This window comes from Tupaia chinensis, unplaced genomic scaffold (genome assembly GCF_000334495.1).
Source record: "Tupaia chinensis unplaced genomic scaffold, TupChi_1.0 Scaffold000660_1, whole genome shotgun sequence".
Taxonomy (NCBI): Eukaryota; Metazoa; Chordata; class Mammalia; order Scandentia; family Tupaiidae; genus Tupaia; species Tupaia belangeri.
Genome location: NW_006160182.1, coordinates 25,864 through 38,635, shown reverse-complemented (window position 1 = coordinate 38,635; position 12,772 = coordinate 25,864). Strand labels below are relative to the sequence as shown.

The 12,772-nt window shown below is 42.7% G+C and overlaps 2 long non-coding RNA genes across 3 annotated transcripts in view; one reads left to right on the top strand and one right to left on the bottom strand.

Annotated features, from left to right (window-relative positions):
- Positions 1-2,043: 2,043 nt before the first annotated feature.
- LOC102489704 (uncharacterized) lies at positions 2,044-5,698 on the bottom strand. Of its 2 annotated transcripts, none has more exons than XR_336210.3 (3): positions 5,624-5,698; positions 3,641-4,061; positions 2,044-2,605 (listed from the first exon to the last, which is right to left on the bottom strand). It is a non-coding gene; the product is annotated as an uncharacterized LOC102489704 (long non-coding RNA). The 2 variants fall into 2 exon arrangements; XR_336211.3 differs by having other exon boundaries at positions 3,846-4,061.
- A 1,124-nt stretch (positions 5,699-6,822) lies between these two features.
- Positions 6,823-12,772, top strand: part of LOC102490116 (uncharacterized) — an 8,102-nt gene continuing 2,152 nt past the window's right edge. Inside the window, exons 1-2 of the long non-coding RNA XR_336212.3 lie at positions 6,823-6,927; positions 10,238-10,307. This is a non-coding gene — a long non-coding RNA (uncharacterized LOC102490116). The remainder of the gene's footprint in view (positions 6,928-10,237; positions 10,308-12,772) is intronic.

The following is a 12,772-nucleotide window of genomic DNA, read 5'->3' as shown; positions in this document are numbered from 1 at the left end:
ATATTTACCTTTTTAGCATTTTTTTGCTATAGCGTGCATATTCTCTCCGGACAGACAGAAAGAGACAGAGAGACAGTGAGAAATCACTCCCCCCACCCCATAGTAATGGCCATGCTGCAATCCCTTCTCTTCCCTCCTCTCGGGATTTTGGGCATACGTGCACAGGCACCCGGCATGAGATCTGAGACTCAAACCACAGTAGACCATGTGAGAGTACAGTGTCTTAACCACTATACTACCTGCTAGCCCCCATATTTGACTTTTTAAGAAATTGCTAAACTGGGAACAGCAGTTAGCATAATGGCTATGTTGCTGGATTCCCATGTAGTCGACTGCAGTTCAAGTCCCGGACCCAGTGGCTTAAACTGATGCCAGGCGTGTGTGCGCGCATGCCCAAGATTCCAAGAGGAGAATGGAGGAGAAGTGATTGCAGTGTGGCCATCCCCCCTGGGGGGGGGGGATTTCTCACTTTCTGGTGAGCGCACACGCCTTTCTGGTGAGCGCACACGCCCTGTAACAAAAACCTCTCCAAAAAAGGAAGGAAGGAAGGAAGGAAAGAAAGAAGCTGATAGACTGTTCCTAAAGTGTCTATATCATTTTGCATCCCCACTAGCAGAGTATGAGGGTTGCAGTTGTGCCACATCTTTGCCTTCTCCTTATATTAAATTAAAAATTTTTTTAATCTTTCTGGTAGGTATCTAATGTATCTCATTGTGGTTTTAATAATAGCTGGTGATTCTGAGTGTCTGTTCATAAGCATGTATCTTTTTGTCTTTTTTGGTCTCTGTTGTGCCATCTTGACTAGAAGCCAGTAACAGTCTTAAATCTTTTTGTTGGGACATAGGAACCAATCAAACATCAGGCATTATATATCAGGTCTCTAGTCTAAAACATTTTCCTACCTTTTTTTAGTCTTTCATGACATTTGGTACTTTTGGAGACTCTAAACCTATTGTCTTATAAATTGCCCTTCAGTCTGTATTTGTCTGTTTTCTCATGATTAGATTCAGGTTAAATATTTTGGGGAAGAATACTACATAGACAATTATCTTTCCTCCCTCATGACTTCAAGTGGTCATGATAGTGCTGTTTGATCATTGTTTGATTACAGTGGTATCTTGCAGATCTTTCTATTGTAAAGTGATTTTTTTCTCTTGGAAATTAATAAATAATCTGCAGGGTGATAATTCTTGTCTGAGTCAGTTATTGCATCAGTTGTCACACAATGACACTTTGTTATCTTTTCCTCTATTTTTATTAGCTGACATTATTTTAGTAAAGAAAACTTCCCCCCTCTTTTCTTCTTGAGTATCATAGTGAATGCACGCTGGTTCTTCTTTAATTATGTATATTTCTTTTCATGCCTAAACTGTCCTGACTTGGCCAAAGTTATCTCTGTTATTGCTTAACTATACAATATGTATACATTAAACTAAGCTACCTTTTTTTTTAATTGCCAGAAGGTATATCCACTCACCAGAGAGATAGAGAGAGACAGAAACACTTTCCCAGTGAGGTGTGATCATGGTGCAACACCTTCTCTTCCACTTCTCTATCCTATCAAGATTTAGGGGCACGCATGCACATGCACCCAGGACTGAGATTCAAACCGTAATACCACATGTTATTCAGCCCCTGTCCCGACCCCCAGGACAGTCGAACAGGTTCCCTGGGGGAGGGAGTGAGAGATGGGACAAACACATGCACACACGATATGAGGTGCTAATCAAGTCTTCTTCTTACGTCTTCCTCTGTTTATTGAGGAAAAATGGTGAGTTATAAACAGCTGGTGGGCACCAATTGGTTGCCCGAAATGCAAATGAGATAGAACAGCATGAACCAATCATTGATGTGGGTGGATCTCTCCCATTGCCTAGAAACCCACCCACTTCCGGGGAGGACAGTTGGTCACATGATTTCTGAGAAAGGGTTTGCTCAGTGAGGAATTGAAGCCTAATGGTTTCCAAGATGGTGAATAGCTCAAGATGGCGGATAGCTCAAGATGGCTTCCGTATGCAGTGCCCTCCACATGTCCCCCTTTTTTATTTTTCAAAGAGAGGAGAAAAACCTGGGGGAATCGTGCCTGTCTTAGGTTGGAGTCATTTTTAGAGCCACATGTCCATCCTTACCCATCACTGGAGAATCCCATAGCTATGATGGGTTTCCTGTCTTAGGTGGGAGGACTGTACAGCTGTTACAGGCTCTGACTCTCTTACCCGTCTTTGGCTGACCGATTCAGCGCCTCAGGCAGGAGCAATGTCTAGGCTCCGCGATACTCCATCTCCAGGCTGTGGTAGTGGACTTGGATAGGCTGCATTTTTATGGAATTAATCTGTTGTTTAAGGAAAACCATGAGCTTATTAAAGAGAACAGGCCCCAAAGAGCAAACAATCAGTAAACCCAGAATCAGACCAAATATGGGGAGGAAAACGGGGAGGAGTCCATTCCATTCAGAACGATGCTGGACTTGTTGGCGTAAAAGCAGCAGCGTTTCTGTAAAGCAAGACAGAGATCCCCCTGTTCTGTCAGGAGTAGCACAGGATCAAAACCAGCAGCAGTAGTGTCAAAGAAGCAAAACAGAATCAGGTATCCTTATTTTGTTGATCTGTGGAAGGAGAGAGAGAGATCTCAGGTCTTTCATTGTACCTGGATGGCTTGTTAGAATCAATCTGTTTGATTAATCTTTCTGGTAGCCAACGAGCAGCATCCATTTTTTGAGAATAGATGCAGACAGACCCTCTGCCCCAAATGAGGACAGGGTCCGAACCATTCCATGTATTGTCCAGAGGATCTTTCCACAAAACTGGCAAATTTTGTTTTGGTAGTTGAATGCTAGAAGCGCTCAGCAGCTGAGTCTCCATCTTTATCAAGAGACAGGAAATTTAGGACAAAAAGAGCATGTGCCAGAAGGTTTTTTGGCGAGCCCTTAGTCTGTAAAAGCTCTCCCTTTTTTAGCTTTTGGAGGATATTTTTCAAAGAAAGACGAGCACATTTAACAATGCCTTGTCCCTGGGGATTGTATGGAATTCCCATAACATGTTTAATGTGAAGTTGTTTATAAAAAGAGGCAAAATTGTTTCCTGTGTAACCTGGGCCATTATCTGTCTTAATTTGTTGAGGTTTACCCATAACCGAGAGTGCGGCAAGTACATGGGAAATAACATGTTTGCCGACCTCACCAGTTTGTGCCGTGGCAAAAATGAAACCGCTAAAGGTATCAACAGAAACGTGAACATGAAACAAAATCATGGGTAGGTAAAAAATATAAAAATTTATCTGAAGGAAAATGGTTATCAGTAGTTTTAGCAAAGGAAGCACATGCAATAGGCCAGAAATCTGTTTGTTGGAATAGCCAATTAACTTGATCTTTAGTATATGGCTGGATGATTGTATCAGGATCTTTGCCATATGTCCAGGCTGACCATAATTGAAGCAATTGCCTCCATTATTAAGGTTAAGGAATTGGCGAACAGTATATCCTTTAAGAGCAGCGGCCAGAGCCAATCCCTGTTGATATGCTGACCCAATATCAGAACATAGGCAAATATATCCTGATAAATCTTTTTTCTATATGGCCTGGTTGCTGCTTGACAAGCAGCATTAGCATTTTCATATGCCAATTGTTTAACAAAATTGGTACCTGCATCAGCACTGCCAAATATTTTCCCTGCTGCAGGAATTAACCAATGAAAGTTCTTCATTACTAACTGGCACTAAGGGCTGAGATGCATCCTCATGGTGGATTGAAGAAGTTCCCACCACACCAGCAGGCTGTATTGTGGTAAGCTCTAGACCCACAGGTTTAAGGACATTCGGCAAGACTGAATAATGATCTTGACTGTGACCTGGTGGTATAACTGTGGGTTTATTATTCTGTGGAGACTGAGATGAGGCCTGCTTCTGTTTTCCGCCAGCTTTTCTTGTTTGCTCTGCACTGGAGCCTTCCTCGGGAGCTCTTCACTGGATCCCTCGTACTCAGGTCCATGTTCAGGCGCCATGTGTCCCGGCCCACAGGACAGTCGAACAGCTTCCCTCGGAGAACTGTCTTGTGCTGTGGTCATCTATGATGGTAGCAAGAACACAAGTACACTGAAGAGATGGAGAGGGGAAGCCTGGTGCTCCCTCCACGTGAGGGAAGGTGGTCTGGGGTGTGTTAACTGAGAGGGCCCTGCAGATCTAGAGAGGCTGGCTGAGTAGGGACTTGGAATATATCACATATCCTTTCCTTAGTGAGATAACATTTTCACCTCTACCTCTGCATAAAACTCAGTATCCCATGGTGCCTAACACAAAAGTTAAACATGTGGCACTGGGGCTGCTAACTCCAAAAACCACTACGGAGGTTGAATATTCTCCAGTCCAACAGAAAAACCTTATTCAGCCTCTAATTGCCACTGCGCAGGTTGAATTATCTCCAACCCAGTCTAATCCTCTTTCCCAGCCTCCAGAACCCCATATAAAGTTTGAATCTTTCCAGCCCATCAAAGGGCCAGAGCTCAGACTCCAGATACCTTTAAGAAGGTAGAACCTTCTCCAGACCAGTTGGTAGAGTCTTTGTCGGCCTATCAAGAGGCCCCTCCTCAGCTTCTAAAGCCCCCTAATGAGCTAAAACCCTCTTCAGTCAAGCAGGCGGACCCTGTTCAGTTTCCAGAGTTCCTTTTGATGGTAGAACCTTCTTTGGCTCAGCAGAGGGCGCCATCTCTACCTCCAGAGCTTCTAGAGGAGAAGGAACCACTTCCAACCCAGCAGGAGGTCCCAGCTCCTCCTCCAATGCCACTTAATAAGGTGGAACCTGCTACAGTCAAGCAAATGGTCCCAACTCAACTTTCAGAGCCATGTAAGTTGGTTGCAGCTGAAAGTCCAGCATCTTATGAGATGATAGTTCCAACATCAGGTCATCAAACTCAATCTCCAACACTGCCCAGCGTTGGATTCCAGCCTTTGGATCTGATGCTTACTATAACTCAAGAACCCACTGTAAGGGTTGAACATTCTACAACCTTGAAGACTACAACTCGACATCCAGACCAGGTATCCAAACCTAAATGAAGTCACAGTTCAACCTGTGGATGTGGAAATCACAGTAATTTCACAACCTACTACAGAGGATGAACTTGCTCAAACCATGCAGGAGACCCCCAACTCAAACTCCTATAGAACTTTTTGTAGCTCGACACCCAGTATATCAGGAAGTTTCAGTTCCAACGACACCAAGTCAGGATCAGTCTCAGTATCCAACATCACCCGGTGTCACACCTGAACATTTGGACCTGGGACTTACAGTTACTCCAGAACTCAATATGGAGGCTGAACATTCTACAGGGCTGAAGGAAACTACGGCTCCTCCAAAGTACCCTGAGGTGGCACTTCCACATTCAGGTGGGGTTCAGGTTCAGAATCCAAACCTCACTGAAGTCACCATAACTTCACAACCTACTACAGAGGATGAACTTTCTCCAGCCAAGCACGAGACCCCAACTCACCCTCCAAAGCCTCCAGAAGTTATTGTAACTCAACTCCCAGAAAATCAGGATATCTCAGCTCCAACAACACCAAGTCAGGACCAATCTCAGTATCTAACGTCACCCAGTGTCACAACTGCACATTTGGACCTGGGACTTACCATAAGTCCAGAATCCAGTACAGAGCTTAAACCTCCTCCAGTCATGCAATGTTGTGGAAAACCAGACGGCAGGGGAGCAAAAAGGCAGCACTCCGGAGAGACAGGTGTAACTCTAATACGCCAGTGGGCACGGAGGAGTTAACATTCAAAGTCTCCAGCCCCGCTTGGGGGTCTAGCACAGTCTTTTATCTGGAAGTTGGGAAGGGGCGGTTTCCAGCGGGCTAAGTTGTAACCTATTAGGAAGAAGCAGCCCATCAGGGTAATGTAGCCCAGAGTTCGTTCTCAGGAAAAACGGGTCAGATAAGCAGGGTGTTCAGCTTCTCAAGGTCTTGGATTGTTTTATCACTTCAGAGGGGAAGAGGTGGGGGCAGAGAATTCAGAGAGGCACAGAGTCCTGGATTGGCAACAGTTAGCCTTAGGTTACTCTGAGTTCCGAGCCCAGGCACATCAGCAAGACACCCTAACTCAGCCTTCAGAGCCATCTAAGGAGTCTGAATCTCAGCCTCCAGTATATTATGAAACAATAATCCCAACATCAGCTTAAGATCAATCGCAGCATTCAGCATCTTCCATCATCATAGTTCAACCTTCTGACCTAGCACTTACTATAACTCCAGAATCTACTCTGGAAGTTAAACATCCTCCAACCATGAAGAAACTTGTAGCTACATATCTAGACCAGGTTCATACTCAGCCTCCAAACCTACCTCAAGTCACAGTTCAAACTTTGGAACTGGAGCCTACCATAATTTCAGAATCTATTGCACAGGTTAAACCTTCTCCAACCATTCAGAACAATGCAAATCAGCCTCAAGAGTCATCTAAGGAGACTGTATCTCAATCTCCAGTATATTATGAAATAGTCCCAACATCAGCTCAAGAGCAAGCTCAGCATCCAGTGTCGTCCAGTGCCACAGTTCAACCTTTGGACCTAGGGGTTACCATAACTGCAGAGATTAAACACCCTACAACCCTGCTAAAGACTGTAGTTCCGTATCTACACCAGGTTCAGACTCAGCGTCTAACTCTACCTCAAGACACACCTCAACCTTTGAATCTGGAAATTACCATAAATCAGCTACCACAGTCTTCTGAGTCAGTCTGTTTTCAGAAACTCTGATGATGACTTCTAGAATGGATTTAAATGTGCAACCAGAACTGATCACCACTGTGAATGGCAACCTGTGTGATCTCTGTAGCTGCATAGATGAGACATTGTCATGTGTGGGTCTCAACTCAAAGCAGAAGCTCCAGCAAGTGCCTGTGCCAGACCCCAGCATTCACAATGACACCTTCACCGTCTTGTAAGTATCAGTTTTCCTCATTTGTTCTCATCCTGCCTGACCTGGCAGCAATTTCCTCTATGTCTTCCTGGCCCTTCCTCATCTTCCCAACCTATGTTGACTGACTTTCCGTTTTTACCTTTTGCTTGTCAACTTCTTTATCTTCATGCTCATTACCACTGTGCCCCTTCTCTAGTCTATTTCCTGTGATTGCCCTTAGTCTTCCTGCATTTTTATTTAGCCCCATGATATTGTTGCTTAACGACCTCTGTTCTTCTCCCATTTTAGCTTTACAGCAGCTTCTCCCTCTCCCCATCTCATTAGTGATAATACCACAAAGGAGTTAAGAGTGCATTCTGGACTCAGATTGCCTCCAGGAGTTGCAACCCATGCATGTCATTTATTAGTTTTGTGACTTTTGGGCAAGTTATTTAGCTCTCAATTTTCTTATCAATAAAATGGGGATTATGGTAGTTACCATTCCATAGGATTGTTGTGACCTTTAAAGAATGAATATATGTAATTCGTATATCCCCGTCTGCTTACACATGAATGTTAGCTATCAATATTGTTATTATTCAGTCCCTCAGTTATATCCAGAACTCATCTTTGTCCCTGGTGTTTTATATATAGCACCCACTTTGTGTCCAGAGACAAGTATTGAGAGCCACAGAATTATGACACTGTCTCTAGAACATGAAGATGATAGGGGTGAAAAGGAGAGTAAGCATAAAAAGGGGAGAGGGGTGATACATAATTAAGTAAAAAGTGATATAGACTACGGGCGCTGTAACTCCTCAGACTCTGTAAGGACTGCAATGTGGTGGTCAGGGAAAGCCTGATAAGCTAAAACTTTGCCAGGGCTTTCAAGAGTGCCTTTGGGCCAGCAGGTGGTATGGTGGTTAAGGTGCTAGACTCCTACATTGCCAGCCACGGTTTGAGTCCCAGACTTGATGACTGGAAAATTATACTTGGTACGTGTGTGGGCCCAAAATCCCTGGAGGAGAAAGGAGAAGAATTGCAACATGGCCATACGTCCTGAGAGGTGATTTCTCACTTACCCTCTCACCGTCTCTTTCTTTCTTTTTTTTTTCTTTTTTTTTTTAAATGGGAGCTTTTTTCTTTATTATTACTATTAATATTATTTATACATTAAATAGCTATACATCATTTAGATTTTAAAGAGACTTTATCCAGCATGATATATAGCTCAGTCCAGTCCAGTTGAGACAACCATACACATCCTCACCAACAGATAATAAACTATATTCACAAATGGGAGCTTTGTAATTGAAAGTGTCTGCATGCTAAAAATTCAGATTGAACTATTGTACATGCAAGTAGGTTTAAGTATAAGTTCACAAATTAGTTGATAGATAGTTGTCTCAACAGGTTTCATATTGCATTATATATTTATTATTATAACCATTATTCATTGTATAAAACTAGGTAACAGAGAAAAAGTCCAAAACATTATAAGTAGTTGCCTTTCTTCAGAATTAATTTTTTTTCAAACTATGTATTTAATAAAGGGCTTAAGTCATAGTATAGTTTTTATTTTTCCTTGAGCCAATAGTGATAAATTATTATTAACTAAAGTCCATAGTTTACATTATGGTTCACTCTCTATGTTGTACAATTTGCCAAATGCATAAGTCATGTATGCATTATAGTATCATAAAGAATAATTTCACTTCCCTGGCTTTAGGTGAGATAGTTCCAATAGTATTTTTTTTTTTTATCAAAATCCCAATGATAATTTTTTTTTTTCCTTTCAATTATCAGCTCATAAAGTTTTTAACAATAGGGAACATAGATTCTATTCAGGGTTGGATTAAGGGTGGGTCTCGTGCAGTTCCGCAATTGTAGGTGAGTCTCCATGGAATACAGTTTCAGGAAAGCGGTTCTGGTAAGCAGAGATGATTATCAGTTGATGAGGCACAGCAGCCATCTTGTGATTAGCGGGAATGGTGTTGTGGGGATCTGCAGCGTGAGTTATCCTCGGGTATCTGGCTTCCTTGAGAACGGTAGAGTAGTTCTTGTTCTTCCTTGAGGTAATGCAGGGCTGGTAACCATCATCTTCTCACTGTCCATAGGTAGAGAAAATCCTCCTATACAATATATTTCTCAATTAGTTTAAGACAGCTAAAGTTTCTTTCTGTTGCTTATAGTTGCAAGTTCTTAATCCTTGTTTTCTGCTTCAATTTGCCGCCTGCGGCCGGCAGTCACGTGCAGGCCCGGGGCCACGCACAGGCCCGGCGGCCACACGCCAGCCCCGAGCGTGAAAATGTGCGCGGGACCCAGTGCCACCTCCTGTTCGCCCGCCTGGCCAGAGAAAGGAAGGACGGCCACCTCAGCTGGTCCGAGCCACCGGCCTGCGTCGGCGCGCGGGGGACACACCCAACGCCAGAGAGGCAGCGGGGGCCGGGCGGCCCAGGCCGCTTAACGCGAAGCAGGGCCCGGCCGCTCAAGGCGAAGCAGGCCCCAGCCGAGCAGGCCCCGGTGGCCCCACCGTCTCTTTCTTTCTTTCTCCAGCAAACACATGTGCCCTATGTCAAAGTCCTAAAATAAAAAAAAAGAATGCCTATCATTTGTTAAATTAAAATTTGGGGAGAAAAGCCTAGGCAAAGGTATGGCCACGGGAATAATCAGGATTAGGTAGATCAGTATGGCTCCAAATAATTAAGTTGGTGAACAATATAAGATATGATTATGAAAACCTTGAATATCAGCTACAGAGGTTTGAAGTTACACAGTGAGCACCTAGCCAAAGTTTTGGAGTTACCTAGCACAGAGGTTTTCATTTTGGATAATAATAAAATTCTGCCCATTTTTCTGTTGAATTACTGATAATTTTCTTATTGGTTTGTAGAGTAGGCAATTTAGACACATAATGATCTGGGAGAAAATTAGGTTCATTCTAAGTTCATTCTTGGAGAGATAATACATTTATTTTCTGGGGAGATAGCTAGCTCATCATTCGTGACAGTGGCTCCACATTACTTCTTTTTTCATTTACTTTTTGTTGTTGTTATTATTTTTTAATTTGATCAGAGAGACAGAAAGGGAAAGTGAGAAAGGAAGCCACCAGGTCTGGGACTTAAATCATGGTTGGTCATCTGGGAGGCCAGCACTTTAACCACTGTGCCACCTGCCAGTTCCCCACATTATTACTTTATGAATGATCTAAACTGGGAAGCTGAGAGCTCTGGAAATTAGAAAGCTAGTATTATTTTCTGTATTTGACTGTCTCCCACAAGATTATCATGATTCTTTATTCTATTCATTCTTTTCCTACCTATTTAAGAATAGTAATTGTGTTTCTTCACAGAAATTTCCAAGGAAACTATTTCCAACATTGACGAAAATGTATGGAAATCATACCACTGAACTGAAAAACTGTAAGTATATTCTCATAGAAAAAAATATTGCATTGTAAGAACCATCTTTGTCCAGAATTTTGAGTGTGTGTGTGTCTGTGTGTGTGTATGTGTGTGTGTATTTTTTTTTTTAAGAGAAGAGACCTTCTTTTTCATTTTATTTTATTATTGTTATTTTTTGCATTGACCAAAGAGATAAAGCCTCCTGGTCCAGGACTTAAACCATGGTTGACCATGTGGGAGTCCAGTGTCTTAACCACCATGCCAACTGACGGCCCCTTGAAGTCAATATTTGTAAGAAATAGTGTTTACCCATTTGTATCAACTCCCTTCATATTCCACATCAGCCTTTATTGATTACGATTCTGTGATTATTTTTAAAATTAAATTTGGTGGGGAACCAGCAGTTAGCGTAATGGCTATATCACTGGGCTCCCACGTAGTCGACCGCGGTTCATGTCCCAGACCCGGTGGCTTAAAACTCACGCCAGGTGCGTGTGCATGCGTGCCCAAGATCCCAAGAGGAGAATGGAGGAGAAGGGATTGTGGCATGACCATTCCCCCTGGGGGGTGATTTCTCGCTTTCTGTCTCTGTGTCTCTGTCTGTCTGGCGAGCGCACACTCCCTATAGCGAAAACCTCTCAAAAAAAAATTAAATTTGGTGGACCCTTTTAAAAGTAACAGGCAATTTACATTTACTTTATATTATACAGCAATATATGAGTATGTTCTTCATTTGTAAAAATGAAATAGGGCAGCCAGTGGTGATAGTGGTCAAGGCATCTCAAATGTCCAACTGTGCAGGTAGGGCCCCAGACCCAGTAGTTTGAAAATCACACTGAGCACGTGTGCATGTGTTCCCCAAATCCCCCAGAGAATGGGGAAGTGCAGCATAGACAGTTTCTCTGCTTGTTTTGTTTTGTTTTGTTTTGTTTTGGCTGTATCTTTCTGGTAATCTGCAGAAACATATCTTATTGGAATAGTTTTTTTTTTTCAGAGAGATATTTTTGCTGTAGGGTGCATGCAGAGACAGATTCAGACATAAAGTGAGAAATCACCCCCCAGGGGGATGGCCACATGCATTCCCTTCTCCTCCTTTCTCCTACTGGGATTTTGGGAATGCATGTACAAGTACCCGGTGTGAGTTCTACTGCCAAGTCCGGGACTTAAATCGCTGTTGACTACGTGGGAGTCCAGTGACTTAACCATCATGCCATCTGCTGGTCCCCGTTTTTTTTAAGAGAGATTTTTGCGGGATCAGCAGATGGTGTAATGTTTATGTCACTGGACTCCCATGGAGTGAGCCATGGTTTGAGTCCCAGATCCATGACTCAGAACTCACGCCAGGCATGTGTGTGTGTGTGCATGCCCAACATCCCAAGAGGAGAATGGAGGACAAGGGATTTTGGAGTGGCTGTCCCTCCTAGAGGTGATTTTTTTGCTTTCTGTCTCTGTCTGTCTCTCCAGTGAGCACATGTGTCTTTCAGCAAAAAAATCTTTTTTTTTTTTTCCCTAAAGAAAAAAAAAAGAAATAAAAATAGAATGTAGGTATGATAAATATTGTAATTTCAAAGTAGTGATGAGAATAAATATATTTTGTGGTAGTACAACAAAAATATGATATGAATATATCTATGATGCCTGTTCTCTAATATTTGCTAAACCAAAAAATATTTTTGATTTGTTGCCTAAATTTTTATAAAAATAGAGATGTAATTTTATTGTTTTCCCAACCAAGTTTGTCCACCTGATTTCAATTTATTCTTTGCATAGACCTTTGTTTTAAAAGGGTGATCCACAAATGGAAATTCATACACTTTTTTTAAACTTGCTAGAGAGTGCATGTGCTTATCAGAGAGAGACAGAGGGAGAGTGGGAAAGCACCCCTCAACGGGACATGGTCATTCCACAATCCCTTCTCCTTCATTTGTCTATGATATTAGAATTTGGGGCACACATGCACATGCACCAGGGATATTTTTCAAGTCACCAGAGCTGGGTTTCACACCATGTAGTCAACCATGGGGGATATGGGTCCCTTAAAGACCCAGCCACAGGGACCTGCATACATATTTTTTATGTATTTGGTCACGCCTCAATCCCTTCTCCTCCATTCTGCTCTCGGGATCTTGGGCATGCACACACACGTGCCCAGCGTGAGTTTTAAGCCACCAGGTCCGGGACGTGAACCATAGTCGACTACGTGGGAGTCCAGCGACATAGCCATTACACTAACTGCTGGTTCCCCCAGGTATGTTTTTCAAGTCACCAGAGCTGGGTATTGTACCATGTGGTCAGCCATGGGGGATATGGGTCCCTTAATAACCCAGCCATAGGACCCTGCATACACATTTTTTGTGTATTCAAAAAGTGCTGTTTTGAGAGGAAAGAGTCCATTGCATTTATGAGATTCTTAAAGGGTAGTGGGGAGAAGAAAGACATTCCTTTTTTTTTTTTTTTTTTAAGATTTTTTTTCTGGGGGGCTT